Source organism: Scardinius erythrophthalmus (assembly GCF_964197995.2).
Source record: "Scardinius erythrophthalmus genome assembly, chromosome: 17".
Taxonomy (NCBI): domain Eukaryota; kingdom Metazoa; phylum Chordata; class Actinopteri; order Cypriniformes; family Leuciscidae; genus Scardinius; species Scardinius erythrophthalmus.
This window is the reverse complement of record NC_138237.1, coordinates 5,179,057-5,194,215: the sequence shown is the minus strand read 5'-3', so window position 1 is coordinate 5,194,215 and position 15,159 is coordinate 5,179,057.

The window sequence follows — 15,159 nt, the reverse complement described above, 5'->3', positions numbered from 1 at the left end:
GTGCCAAGAGAAATCTGAATCATTCCCTTCCGAAACTTGCAGAGACGGAGAGCGTGAGTAGGAGCTGTCCATGAGCTAGGAGCAGGATAAACTTTTGCTAAGTATTCTGATTCATTATTTTGTCACTTTGCCTCCACGTCCCCCCGATTGCGCGCGAGCTTCTCCTCCCGTCCATACGGTAATTTCTCTACTTTGCGACAGAGAGTCGCGTGGTTATGACACAATCGTTAGCCTATTTTTACAAAAATTGTCTCTACGGGGCCATAACAGAAGCTACAAGGTAATGAAGCCCTTTATACATTTTCGTGTTTCTTTAGAAATAAATAATGGACAAATGGAGTCTTTAAACGCCTCAGATGTAAAGTTATTCGCTGTCAAAGTGACGCCAAAATGAATGGAAGTCAATGGGATGCTAACAGCAGGTGGGGGTCCGCTAGCCAATGGCGGCGCCCGGGGGTACCTTCAAAATAATAGAAAACCCTGCCCCCCTGACTGAGCCATGTAGTGTATGTGTGCAGTGCCGTAAAGCAGTTCGTTACATCGCGAGACCTGATATCACGCGATACTTCCTGATGCTGCGGCTCGCCGGCCCAAAGTTGCAAGGGTGGTTTTTCGTCATATAACCATTCCAATGACTCCGAAGCTGTTTGGTTAAGATAAAAAAGATACTTAGTTAACCTTTAATGTAGCCCGTGGAACAAATGATTTTCCTTTACCAATTGTATTTGAAAAAAAAAAAAAGGTATAGAAGACTGTCATTACAAAAATAAACAATGTACAGAACAATTCATTCTCTTTTATTTACACAATGAAAGTTGCATAAAACTTTTTTTTCTTTCCTTTTAAAAAATAAAAGTGAAAAAAGTTAAACAAGAATATGTAGAAAAAATATTTATTTTTCAATCATTCTCTCAAGAAGAGAAAACATCCTGTCCATCCTCTCCGTACTCTCCTCGCCTCTGCCTCCCTCTCTAGTCGCCCTTTGTCTCGCCGCCTTCGTGCTGCTGCTGCCCCGGCTCCTCCTCGCCGTGGGCACACACTGCTGAACTCGGCCCTGGTGTGTCCTCAGGGATTGAGGCGATGTCGATGGGGGGTTGGAGCATTGCCTCTATCCCAACACCTCATCCATGAGGACAAACCAGGGCCAAGTTTCAGCAGTGGGTTTCCCACTCACACCCTCACCTGTCCCAGGACACTTGCAATCCTAAGGGCAGAGCAAATGAACCATGGCTTGTTAACAACAACAGCACAATGCATTTCAGCAAAGACGTGTGTATTAACTTTATTACTTTATATTTTTTTTTCCCCTGAATTGCTCTAAAAAAGCAAAAAAGGGTACTTAACACAGGCATGCAAAAGTGCATTGTTAACACTGCAAAATAGGAGTTAAGATGAAGTTTATAATAAACTTTAACTCTGGTTTCGCTAGCTATTTGAGTAAATGAAAACATAATACTTACATTATTTTCTAAAGAGTCTCATTGTGTTTTATATTTTTATTTTTAACATTTTGTACTTCTTTTATCGTGAAAATGTAATTTGGTGTTTGTTATGTATGCATTTGTTGTGATTTGGCTGCTACCTTGGCCAGGTATCTCTTGTAAAAGAGATTCTGAATCTCAATGGGACCTCCTGGTTAAATAAAGGTATAATAATACATTTAAATGTTAATTTTCTGTCCACCACCGAACTCTAGTCTCGGCTGCCTTTAAAAAAAAATAAAAAAAATACTGTCGTCACCGGTGCGCAATGACTTATGGGGTAGGATAGAGTAGGATAAGCCGCTTAGGATCCGTTTTATGTATCCTTCCTTTCACGGGGAAACGAAGGGTGCATTTGGTGCCGCTTTTGAATCAGGTGCTGCGTTTCAGTCCAAAATCGTCACGCCCTTCACTTGCTAGTAGCCTTCGTCACGTCGCGATGATGCAACCGGCCTTCGAATACGGCCTTCGGAGGATGCAGAACCAGGGGGGTAATCGAGCTCTCGATTTCCGTACCACGCCCGGCGGCCGCCATTGGCTATCAAGCCTTCACCTGCTGTTAGCATCCCATTGACTCCCATTCATTTTGGCGTCACTTTGACAGTGAATAACTTTACATCTGAGGCGTTTAAAGACTCCATTTGTCCATTATTTATTTCTAAAGAAACACAACAATGTATAAAACGCTCCATTACCTTGTATCTTACGTTATGGCCCCGTAGAAGCAATTTTTGTAAAAACAGGCTAACGATTAAGTCATAATCACATGACTCTCTGGTAATTACCGTATAGACAGGAGGAGAAGCTCGCAATCAATCGGGGGGACGTGGAGGCATAAAGTCCGATAAAGTCAAGGGAGAAGCAGAGAGTCATGACGTTGCTCCTGCTCCAAGCTCATGGTCAGCTCCTACTCACGCTCTCCGTCTCTGCAAGATTCGGAAGGGAATGATTCAGATTTTTCTCGGCACAGCTCCTAGAAGACAGACGGGTTGCTCACGTCACATCCAACATCTTCGTCACATCTTCAAGCTCAGTTTGAGTCTGCGCAGTTCGCTCGGCAATCAGGAAATGAGTGCTTCTAATTTGCTCCACTTTTCTCCGTTGAAACCTATGGGGTCGCTGTGTCCAGTTTATACTGTCTATGTGCAGAACTGATTTGGGACAGCCTTCATCGAACCGCGGTGACGCAATCGGCCTTCAAATGCGACCTTCGGAGGATGCAGCCTTCACATTGGGACACTACTGAAGAGATGAATGTCTATCCTTCACAGCCTTGCTTTTATTCCTGTTTAAAATCAAAGATGCCACTGCTTTGAATAAGGTCTATATACAGCGCTGCTGAGATCATGTATTTTTGATCAACTCTTTCAGTCTTCATTTAAAAACATTTTCCCTGTAAGTTTGTGTCAGAATTGTTTGCAAAAGTGAGATTATAAACACAACAAGGCTGTGAAATTGCGCAGACTCTGAACGACGTAATCTACAACGACCGTTACTGGGAAACTTGCTTCATTTTTCTACAGTGGGAGAAGCAGAGACGCGCTGTCCAGCTTTTTACAGTCTGTGTTGTGAAAGTAAATATAGAAATATATTAATGCTGGATATGTTGGAAATATAGAGCTCATTTCTGATAATAACACTGCTTTTACGAAGATAAATTCATTATTTGTTTGTCATTATTTGAGTCGGTTTAAAGAAAGAATTTAAACAAATCTCTGTCTTTCCTGTAAAACATTCTGGGAACAATTAACCTAACATCGTATCATTATTTCATACATCCTTTTTTAAAGTTTAGTTAATTTTGTTATAATAAACTCTGTATTGAACTTTAAACTAGGCCTATATGTTATATTATAATATATCATGTGCAAAATGTTTTTTGTTTAAAAATGTTTTGCAGTAAGTGATGTCATCAGCTCATTTAATAAAATAATTAATCATAAAACAGCCATAAAGTGTTGTATTAGGCTGTAAATACATCAAATCTGTTCTGAAGTTTAATAGTTCTTATTCAGAGCAGCATAATATATCATGTGCAGACTGGTTTCGATTAATTGTCAAGATTGACGATGTATTGAAATACAATATAGTCAGAATCTATTCTATTTTCTGTTCTAGTCCAGATGGTACAGTAGGGGCAAAATTTGAGGTGATGTTTTAATGTCACGGGGTGACTATATTCAGTGGGGGAGGAACGCACACGCCGGGGAATGTGTTTCCCACGGGGAATGTTTTAACACATAGAGTCAAAATGGCTGCCCCCTGTCTCTAGATGTAAACAGTTGTCAATCTAGCGATCTATGAGACACAATAGCTTCAGGTGTTCTTCAATTTGTACGTACGTTAGGCGGGAGGGCCTTATATGTCCGAGGTTGCCCGCAGAATTGAACAGCAGATTCGGGGGAGAAGACGGCACCCAGTAAATGCACCCGGGCGGCGATCTGACGAGCACGTTTGCTCGAAACCGGTGAGTATCCAAAACGAAACAGGCTTTCTGACGAAATTGAATTTCGCGATCTCCACAGCTGCCACCGTTGTGGAAACACGGCCCCGATGCTGCAGAATTAAGTGCTGTTTATGCCTACTTCGAAGAGTCAGTGAAGCTCCCACAGCCATTCATGAGAGTTTAAATGCTAGGGAATATTCCCATCTTCCCACAGGAGAAGCAAGCAAGCAGGAGTAATTACTATTGTAAAGATGGAGATTAAGGAAGAATCCTGCAGAATAAAGACAAACAACAACAACATCAATTTCAAAATCATCACAATTTCATAAATGAAGATGGAAACACAGTCATTCAACAGACGTCAAAGTGTGTCACAAAAAACAAGCTGGAAAATCTGGAGTCAAAGCATCTTTCACCTGCTCTGAGTGTGGAAAAAGTTTCAAATATAAATCACTACTTAAGAGACACATGAGAATTCACACTGGAGAAAAACCGTTCACATGCTCTCAGTGTGGAAACAGTTTCAGATCCAAAAGCTCTCTCGATAAACATCTGCTCCGTCACTCTGGAGTGAGATCATTCAGCTGTGATCAGTGTGAGAAAACATTTGTTGTGGAATCAAACTTAAGAGCACACCTTAAAGTCCATACTGGTGTGAAGCCTCACTGTTGTTCTTTTTGTGGAAAGAGTTTTTCACTACTGAGGTATTTAAAAGCTCATGAGAGATTTCATACTGGTGTGAGACCTTATGTGTGCTCTGACTGTGGGAAGAGCTTCACTTCATCCAGCGACTTAAAAACACACCAGAGAGTTCATACTGGAGAGAAACCGTACACGTGCTCACACTGTGGAAAGAGTTTCTCTCGGTCAGGAAAACATGAAAGATCATGAGAGTATTCATGTTAAGAAACCTTATATGTGCTTTGACTGTGGGAAGACCTTCACTACACACAGCCACTTAAAAAAACACCAGAGAGTTCATACTGGAGAGAAACCGTACAAGTGCTCTTCATGTGGGAAGAGTTTCACCCAATCATCTAGTCTACGGTCTCATGAGAGAAAGCATTGCCCGAAGTCGTCTCGTCTAAGTGAGCAAAGTTCACATTCACATCCATGATTTACAAATATTGTGCTTACAAATAAATTGACTTTCAGAAATTATTAGTGAAGTTTGAACCTGGTAATAGTTCGGTCAAGTGTTGCCCTTCTCGTTTCTCAACCACTGTAACATGATTTATAATAAAATGATTCAAATTTACTGAACTTCTAACATTTGTTGGCATTAAAAGATTTCTAAATTTTTTCAGGTGAACTGTGGTGAGATTAATTTTTTTCTGTTTCTGCTTTAAATGGTCCTATAATGCCCCCTTTTACAAGATGTAATATCTCTGATGTACTAGAGTGTGTATGTGAAGTTCTAGCTCAAAATAACCAACAGATCCTTTTTTAGCATGTAAAAATTACTTTTCGAGTTTGAGCAAAAAGCGCTGTTTTTGTGTACCTATTCCAACACAGTTCCTTAGCACACATATCAATAGTAGTCCTTTAAAAGGTATCACAATTGGCAACACAAAAACTTAAATGAGTCAATTAGCAGACTATACAGCTTTATTCTTGAATGATTCGTCAATTCAATAAATTTGAATTGAATTGATTCGTCAGAAATTCCAGTGGCTTTGGGTATTCTTGGGTCATTTTCTGGATTAACTCTAAATTTTGTTAAATGCGAATTGCTACCAATTAAAAATTGGGTCCCCCTGTCGGAAACCACGTCCATCAGGAGGCCATGTAAGCGAAAGACGTGATCTACGACAGTCACCGCTGTCTCCTTGGCTGAAAGGCAATTTAGGCAAGGGAATAAAATGTGCCGCCTTAGAGAATCGGTCCACTACGGTCAAAACGACCATCTTGCCTTGAGATGGCAGTGATAAAATCTAGTGCTATATGGGACCAGGGTCTCGAACGGACAGACAGCGACTGGAGTAACCAATCTGGGGGTCGATTGGAAGTCTTACCAGTGGCACAAACCGAGCAAGCCAAAACAAAACTGAGAATGTCACTAGCCATTAATGGCCACCAGAATTATTGCTTTACCAAAAAACTGGTACGGTTTACTCCTGGATGGCATGCTACGTTGGAACAATGACCCCATCGAATAACGTCGGACCGTAATTCCTTCAGCACAAATAACCGACTCAGTGGGCAACCGGGCGGGGGCATTACGCCTTCTAGGGTGGTTTTGACCCTCGATTCGATCTCCCATGTGAGTGTGGAGACAATGAGTCTCTCAGGTAAAATGCACTCTGGAGTGGACGGGCGTTCGGATCGATCAAAAATATTAGATAAAGCATCGGGTTAGATAGTTTTGGAACCCCGGCGGTATGAGAGAGAAAGATCAAAACGACCGAAAAAAAGTGCTCACCGAGCCTGCCTGGAGTTGATTCTTTTGGCGGATCTAATATATTCCATGTTCTTGTGATCCGTCCAAACGATAAAAGGTACCTCCGACCCTTCTAACCAATGACGCCACTCTTCCAATGCTAACTTGACTGCCAACAACTCTCTGTTACCAATGTCATAGTTACGTTCGGCGGGAGATAGACGATGGGAGAAAAATGCGCAATCTTGTTGTCTGTGGAAAAGCGTTGGGAAAGAACCGCACCTACCCCCACCTCTGACGCGTCGACCTCCACCACGAACTGACGTGAAGGATCAGGGAACAGAAAGCGAGTAAAGCTTGCCCTTAGGCGGAGTCGTACCTTGTAGTAGATCTATAGCACAGTCATAGGGACGATGCGGAGGAAGAGAAGCAGCACGGGACTTACTGAACACTTCTTTCAGGTGCTCTGCGGGCACGTTTGACAAATTCACTGACTCATCCTGTAACACAGAACCAGACACAGACGAACATGCAGACACGAGACAAGAGGCATAACAGTGATTGCTCCAGGCTGAGACAGAACTGTGGCCCCAGTCCACCCTGGGATTGTGCTGCACCAGCCAGGGATGACCGAGAATTATGGGAGCCAATTGAGAGTCCATAAGTAGGAATGACAGTTCCTTTGTATGTTTCCTGATGTGATGAGTGTTATGGGACTGGTGGTGAGAGAGATGTTTGGTAGTTCTTGGCCGTTGAGAGCATTGACAGAAATCTTGTGAGTGAGTGATGTGACGGGAATGTGAAGTGTATGAGCGAAAGTCAAGTCCATGAAGTTACCTTCTGCTCCAGAGTCCAGTAAGGCCAGTCGTGAGACCGGGTTGCCCATTGCAGTCTTATTGGGAGGAGAGTTGAAGAAGAGGTCTTTTCTGCGGAGATCCAAACCGATAGTAGCCTCATTCTTACTACCAGGCCCGATCTTTTACTGGACAAGAGTTCAGGAAATGGCCAGCTCCTCCACAATAGAGACATAGTCCCTTGGATCTCTGTCTTTCTCTCTCCTCCCGGGAAAGCCAAGCTCTACCCACCTGCATGGGCTCGTGATCGGAAACAGGGCTAACTGTATCACCGCATCTGGCTTGTGGACCTTCGGAGTTCCCAGGGAGCATGGCTAGACGTGATCGTTGTTCCATACACTGTAGACGAGCGTCTACCCTCAATGCCAGCTCTATAAGTCCATTCAAACTCTTTGGGAGGTCCAACGTGTAGATTTCCTTCTGGATACGGTCAGTAAGCCCATGCAGGAACATGTCCCACTCCGCCTCCTCGTTCCAATGGCACTCGGTCTGCGTGCGAAATTCAGATCAGCGAGTAGCCGGGCCGCCACTCGCCCCGCCACCGCACGTTTGAAGACTCTCTTAATTTCTTCCGAGAGTGCCTGGAATTAGGAGCAGCATTGGTCTGGGTTCTCCCACACCGCCATTCCCCCACAGGGCCACCCGTCCTGTCAGCCGTGTCAGCACAAAAGCCACTTTGGATTGTTCATTGTTGAATGTTCAGGGTTGCAGGGAGAAAAACATTGAACATTTAGAAAGTTCAGCTCTCTGGAATACGCCTCTGGAGCAGGTAAATGTGGTTTAGGTTGACGGTTAGATTCTGGAAGTGTGGGATGAACAGGCGGCGGGAGGCGCATCGGGACTCTTGAGTTGTTGAATCTGTTGGGTGAGCTCGGACCTGACACACACAGAAAGAGTAAGTGAATTCATGAACCGTGAAAGTTTGAATATAAATCTCTGTCTCTCAGGTATAATATTCTGGGAACAATTAACCTAACATCGTATCATTATTTCAAACATCCTTTTTTAAAGTTTAGTTAATATTGCTGTATTAAACTTTGAATTAAACTTTAAACTATAGGTTATATTATGAACGATGTGCAAACTAGACAAAGGAGAGCTGGAGCGCTGCTGGTATCCTCTGGTGCTCTTGGAAGGGTTAAATGTTCAAATTAAAGAATTGGAAAAAATCCAGGTCCAGGCACTCAGTGGGATGCAAAAGTAAAAAAGCCTTTATTGTTTTTGAGGGCTAAAACATTAAAACACCAATGCGTATCTGCCCACTGGTCTTCATCAGGGTGTATGTGCAAACTAGTTTCAATTAAATGTCTAGATTGACGATCTATTGAAATACAATATAGTCACAATCTATTCAATTTTCTGTTCTAACTGAGTTTATTTCTGTCATTGGTTTGCATTATGTATGCTTGAGGATTTAAATATGTGCACATACAGTAGTCTATATGTTATTATTAGTTTTTTTTATAGTTTTTTATTTCTATTTATTTATCTTGTAAATGTATCTCATACATTTATTTTTCATTTTCATGATTTTTTTGTTTAAGGTTTTTCATGAAGTTTGTTGTTTTCTTATATTGTGTCCTGATGTCTCAAAAAAGAAATGTGGAATTGTTTCTAAATTACTATTTGAGCGAACATTTGCACCTGAATAATTGCGAGTGATTGTAAGTGTGATGATCATCTGCTAAATGAGCAACAACGACCACAATTCACTCCTTCAGTCAGTGAAGCTCCCACAGCCGTTCATGAGAGTTTAAATGCTGGGGAATATTCCCATCTTCCCACAGGAGAAGAAGAAGCAAGCAGGAGGAATTACTCCAGGAGAAACTACGGACATACTATTGTTAAGATGGAGATTAAGGAAGAACCCTGCAGAATAAAAGATGAAGATACAGAGGAACAAATAGGTTGGTGTTTTCCTTCATTCTCTTTAAATACTGAAGATGAACATTAAGATGAGAACTGAAAAAAGGACTACATTTTTGCTTAATTGTGACTCACCTAGTATATTTATTGTTGTTCTCATTTCTCCTTCTTTATTTGAATTTTGAAAATTTGATATGTTGATTTTAGACCCGATGGAAGTGAATGCAGACAAACAACATCAGTTTCAAAAACCTCAGCATTTCAACAATGAAGATGGAAACACAGTCATTCAACAGACCGAAAAGTGTTTCACACAAAAACGAGCTAAAAAAACTGGACAAGGATCGTTCACCTGCTCTGAGTGTGGAAAGAGTTTCATTCATAAAGGAAACCATAATGTACACATGAGAATTCACACTGGAGAAAAACCGTTCACATGCTCTCAGTGTGGAAAGAGTTTCAGATCCAAAGGCTCTCTCAAATATCATCTGCGCCGTCACTCTGTAGTGAGATCATTCAGCTGTGATCAGTGTGATAAAACATTTGTTGTGGAATCAAACTTAAAAACACACACTGTAAAAAATTCTGCTGTGATTTTACAGTAAATTACTGGCTACTAATTGCATTACTTTTACAGTAATTTACAGTAAGAAATTTAATGTAAATTATAGTAAAATTACACTTATGTACAGTGATTTCACAGTTAATTATATCACATTATTACTGTAATTTCACAGTGATTTATTGTGTTTCGGCTGTAAAAGTAATGCAATTAGTAGCCAGTAATTAACTGTAAAGTTACAATTAAATACAGCAATGCAATGTGATCACAGAAAAGTAGTAATAAAAAAAAACAAGATTAAACAATGCTTTCCTCAATTGTTTTATTTTTTACAATTGATACAATAATATCACAACAAACATGTTGCATTAAGCTGTTAGGACTACATCCCAAACTCTAACTTGACTGACACTATTCTCAGAACACAGATTCTAATTCTAATTCTTCCAAATGCAATGACACAAGAACTGGTAAAGGTGAATGTGTATGTATGTTGAATGCATGTTGGCTTGTGAATGTGTGTTTTACCTTATGAATGTGCACAGGTCAGGTAATGGGTAAGGAGTAAGGACCCAAAAAACAAAACTGTTTATTCATTTATACTGGCAGCGACCCCAGAAGGATGAGGCAGATTAAGTGTGAGAGCAGGCAGGAGTAGGCAACGAGATTATCAGTCCAATAAACACAGGGAAAATCCAAAACAATAGCCAGGTAGAAGGTCTCAACCATAAGGGCAGTCCAAAATATTCAGTGGCAATATGGCAGGTGAAAATGAAGAGAGGCAACAATGACTGGAGCAAATGGAAAAAAAGCACAAAATCTGCTTTGCCATCCATTCAAAATCCACAAGTTTTCGCAATAGAGAACAAACTTGCTGATCGATGCCACCCTGCTTCTTTTTGGATTTAGATCCTGTATCAAGGTTGATGCCCAGGAAGCACCTAAGACGACAAGTAAAAAAGTTACATTTCAGAGTCTGATAGATTCCCTATTTATTTTTATAAATTTGAAAAAGCAGTCTAACTTCACAATATATTTTACAGTGATTATTTTTCAATAATCCATTAAGTTTTTCCACATTTGCTGATCACAACAGCACATGCAAAATACCTTAGGTAAGAGGTGCTGGTCCTGTTGCTGGGACAGATATCCAGGAACAGGAATGAGCACCCTTTAACATAAGGCGTTTTAAAAATAGTCTTAATGTTATGGACAGAAAAACAAGAGTCATGATATAGAGTGAAATAGGATTATTAAACTTAAAAAAGTGATAGTTTAATTAAAGAAATGCAATGCACGCTTGCAAAAGCGTAACGTAATGCGATTACAAGACACGTGACCAAGTGCACATCACAGAGCGATGGAAAAGGTGAGCGTTTGCAGTTAAAAACTACATAATTATCGTTTTGTTTATAAAAATGATCAATCGTTTCAGATCAGAAGACTTTTATTTGTCGACTGGAATCGTGTGGATTATTTTGATGCAGCCTAAATATGCATTTTGGACCAGCTGAATTTTAAGCTGCAGATAAATAGTCACAAATGTTAAAATGTCATTCACAGAAATAAAATGACAGACACAAACTTGTACTCTTTCATTCACATTCCCAGTATACACTCAATTAGGCACTTCCAGCTTCTCAAATCTGCCATTTCAAATTGCCGCGCCTATCTCTCTTACCGCCACTGAGTTTGAAAATGCAAAAGTTAGTTACGCATCTAATATATCGCAAAAAAAGTTGCAAAAGTCAATGTGTGAAGATTTGATATTGCAATGGCAGATTTGAGAAGTGCTTAATTGAGGTTGTGCTGCGAATGTGAATGAAAGAATACAAGTTTGTGTCTGTCATTGTATTTCTGTGAATGACTTTTACATTTGTAACTATCTGCAGCTTAAAATTCAGAATGCATGTTTGTGACTATTTTCTGCAAGTGCTGATCTCAACATTCAACAAGTTTTCACATTGGAGATGTGAGTGTAAATTTTAGTGTACAAGTACAAATATTAATTGTACAAGTTCTCAAATTCACATCTAATCTCGAGTTTTGCTACTCTTTTACCTTCATAAGATCACGCTGGCAATTGGTGGGAGAGGAGTTGAAGCTGGCCGTTGGGTCTGTGTGGAGGACTGGTCTGGTTCTCGTGGATCTGATCCGATGACTGTGCCGATGACTGTTGTGTCAACAAGGTCTTGACAGGCGTTTGTTTCTAGGTCTCGTCTAGTTGTCATGGTCTCTTCTGACATTCAGGGCTCACTGTGTTCATCTTAGGGTGCAGGTCCAGCATCTGATCTGGATACGGACTAGATCCGGCTGACAACAGTAACCTCGGGATAAGAATGAGACAGAGAGACTAACATTAGCAAAGATGCCATTGTTCATTGTTATGAGAAGTGTTTCCGGTTCTGGTTGAGCTAATTTATGCGGCCTAACAATCCTTTTTGAATTATATAGGATTATAGGGATTTTAATGATATAAATGTATTATGTTTATGCTAGGTTAGAGAGGTGTGTTTTTAATATAGCTTTAAACTGCCAGAGTGTGCTGCCTCCTGATCAACACTAGGAAGACTTACCTTGTGTCTGCTCCTCGATCTACTGCCAGTTAGACGGCTGGATCCACCAGTCCATGATCCCTCGACCTCCATTTCAGCAGCATTAGCTGTCAGGGTTTCTTTGAACTGCATCTTTTAAATAAAGGAATACATATTGTGAAGTCATTATTAAATCTTAAGCATTTGTTTTTTATGTGCATAGGTTTGATAAATGTTGTTGTCAGAGTTCACGCAGCAGTATATGCAAAATATCGGTAACAGTTTACAATAAGGTCTCATTTGTTAACATTAATGTGTTAACTAATATTACCAATAAATTTGTTACAGTATTTGTTAACATTAGTTAATACAAATACAACTGTTCAATGTTTGTTCTTGTAGTTCACAGTGCTAATGTTAACAAATACTGTTTTATTTTAAATGTCAAAATGAAAATGAACTAAGATTAATACATTTTGAAGTATTACGCATGGTTACTCTGTTAACTAATGTTGAAAACTAATATTAACAAATAAAACTTATTATAAAGTGTAACCAAGACTGCAAAAACTGTTGTCTCCGCGGGTGTTATGCAGCAGCGTGGTGGTCAGTGTAGTAACGTTAGTTCGATTCACAAGTAAATGACTCTTTTGAAATGTTAGTGAATCAAATCTATGCACCGAAAGCATAGTCCGACTCCTATGATTCGATAATCACTCGTTGAAAAAGACGAAATAACTGACTAAATTTTAGCAAACAAAATGGAATATAACTACTAAATATAATTTCATTAGCCAACATTACAGTGCACTGGATCCAGCTCAGCAGTTTTTCTAATAAAACAAATACACAATCATCCTAAAATGAAACCGTAACGTTAGGCCTTTTCATCAACACTCCGTATCTCCGCGACCGAATGGGTATTCTGATGTTACGAAGGCCTAATTACCATCGCAAACCATCTCAATTAAAACATCAAACAATAGAACAATAAATTAATTAAATTACTTACCCGTTTTTTTCAGCTGAATGATTCCTCTCGGAAACGAAATGGTCTGCGACGCGTCTGTTGGATCATCCTCAGGATTTAACCGCCAAAATCTTTTTTTTTTTTTTTTCAGTTTTTTCGTGGCCCGCTTGTGACAAAACGAACTCGGGTCGAAGGTACACACAGCTTCACCGAGTATGGACCTGACACCATTACAACTGATTTCAGCCGAGGCTCAGGCTGGCCCATACAGAAAAAGCCGTTGGCCCAAAGTTCTGTGCTTGCTATCTGGGTGCGGTCTTCGTTCTCAGCTGAACAGCCTATTTTTTTTTTTTTTTACAGTAATTTGCTGTCATATCACAGCAGATAGTAAAAAGTCAGTGAGCGAATCCACATTACTGTGAAATTACAATTGTTTACAGTAAATCAATTAAAACAGTATTTTACTGTAAAAAAACACAGTTAAATATTGTGAAAGTCTGGAAATATTTTACAGTGCACCTTAAAACTCATACTGGTGTGAAGCCTCATGTTTGTTCTTTTTGTGGAAATTGTTTTTCAGTACTGAAGTATTTAAAAGAGCATGAGCGTATTCATACTGGTGTGAGACCTTATGTGTGCTCTGACTGTGGGAAGACCTTTGTTACATCCACCCACTTAAAAAGACACCAGAGAGTTCATACTGGAGAGAAACCGTACAAGTGCTCAAACTGTGGACAGAGTTTTACTGAATCATCTAATCTACGGTATCATGAGAGAAAGCATTGCCCGAAGTCGTCTAAATGAGCAAAGTTCACATTCACGTCCATGATTTATAAATGTTGTACTTACAAATAATCTGACATTCAGATTGTTTTAATAGAGTGATTAAATCTAAGGGTTAAATTAGTAGCGAAGTGTGAATCTGGTGATAGTTTGATCAAGTGTTGCCCTTCTCTTTTCTCAACCGCTGTAACATGATTTATAATGATATGATTCAACTTTACTGAACTTCAAACACTTGTTTTGCAATAAAATATTTCTAAAGTTTTTCAAGTCAAGTTCTAGTGTGAAGTTCTAGCTCAAAATACCCAACAGATCCTTTTTTATAGCGGTTTAAAATTGTCACTTTTCGAGGGTGAAATGTTTTTGTGTGTGTCCCTTTAAATGCAAATGAGCTGATGCTCCGCAATGAAAGACAGAGAGCGCTGACACAACTGCCATCCTCTCACAACTCTTCGAGGCTGATTAATAATTGTTTGGATGTTTTGGGAAAAGATGGCAGGGGAAAACTCACGTGTGATCGCTAGTATGAAAGAAACGGTCAATGAAAATACCAGGCAGATTTCTAATGTTATTGACTTCATGAGTGCCGAAGCAAAAGATTTGAAAGTCACTGGCCAAAAGATTCGAGTTTAACTAGCATGAACAGGAGAAACGGCTTCTGCACATTGAGGCTTACTCACGTCGATGGTGGTGGTACCTTAAAGTGAACGAGAAGATGTCCGAGATAAGATCATCTACATCTACGTTTGCCAGCACCTTCTGCCAGATGCGAAAGACAAACTCCCAGATGTCGTGGACACCGTTCATCGCTTGGGTTTTAGATTATAAGAACGTTTCCATAACGTTCCCATTAAGTTATAAAAACTTTATTTCTGAATGTTCTAGGAAGACGTTGTACTAGACGTTGTATTAACTTTATTTCGTAGTTATAAGAACAATATTCAAAACGTTATCAGAACGTTAAATTATCTTGTTATATAGGCTAAACGTTGTATTAATGTTCTTGCTTGGTTATAAAAACGTTATTCAAACTGTCAATTCTCATGTTATATAAACGTTATTTGAACGTTCAAATTCTCTTGTTATAGATTATGAAAAACGTTCTAAAAAACTTTTCATTCACTTCTCACGTTTTCAATGTTTTTTTCATATAATGTATATAATATATGACGATCATTTTATGAAAGCACCTTAAACAGAAGAACCTAAAACAATAAGAACTTTCAGATTTTACTATTAAGACAAAAATATCTAGAAAGATAATAATAATAAAAAAACATGAA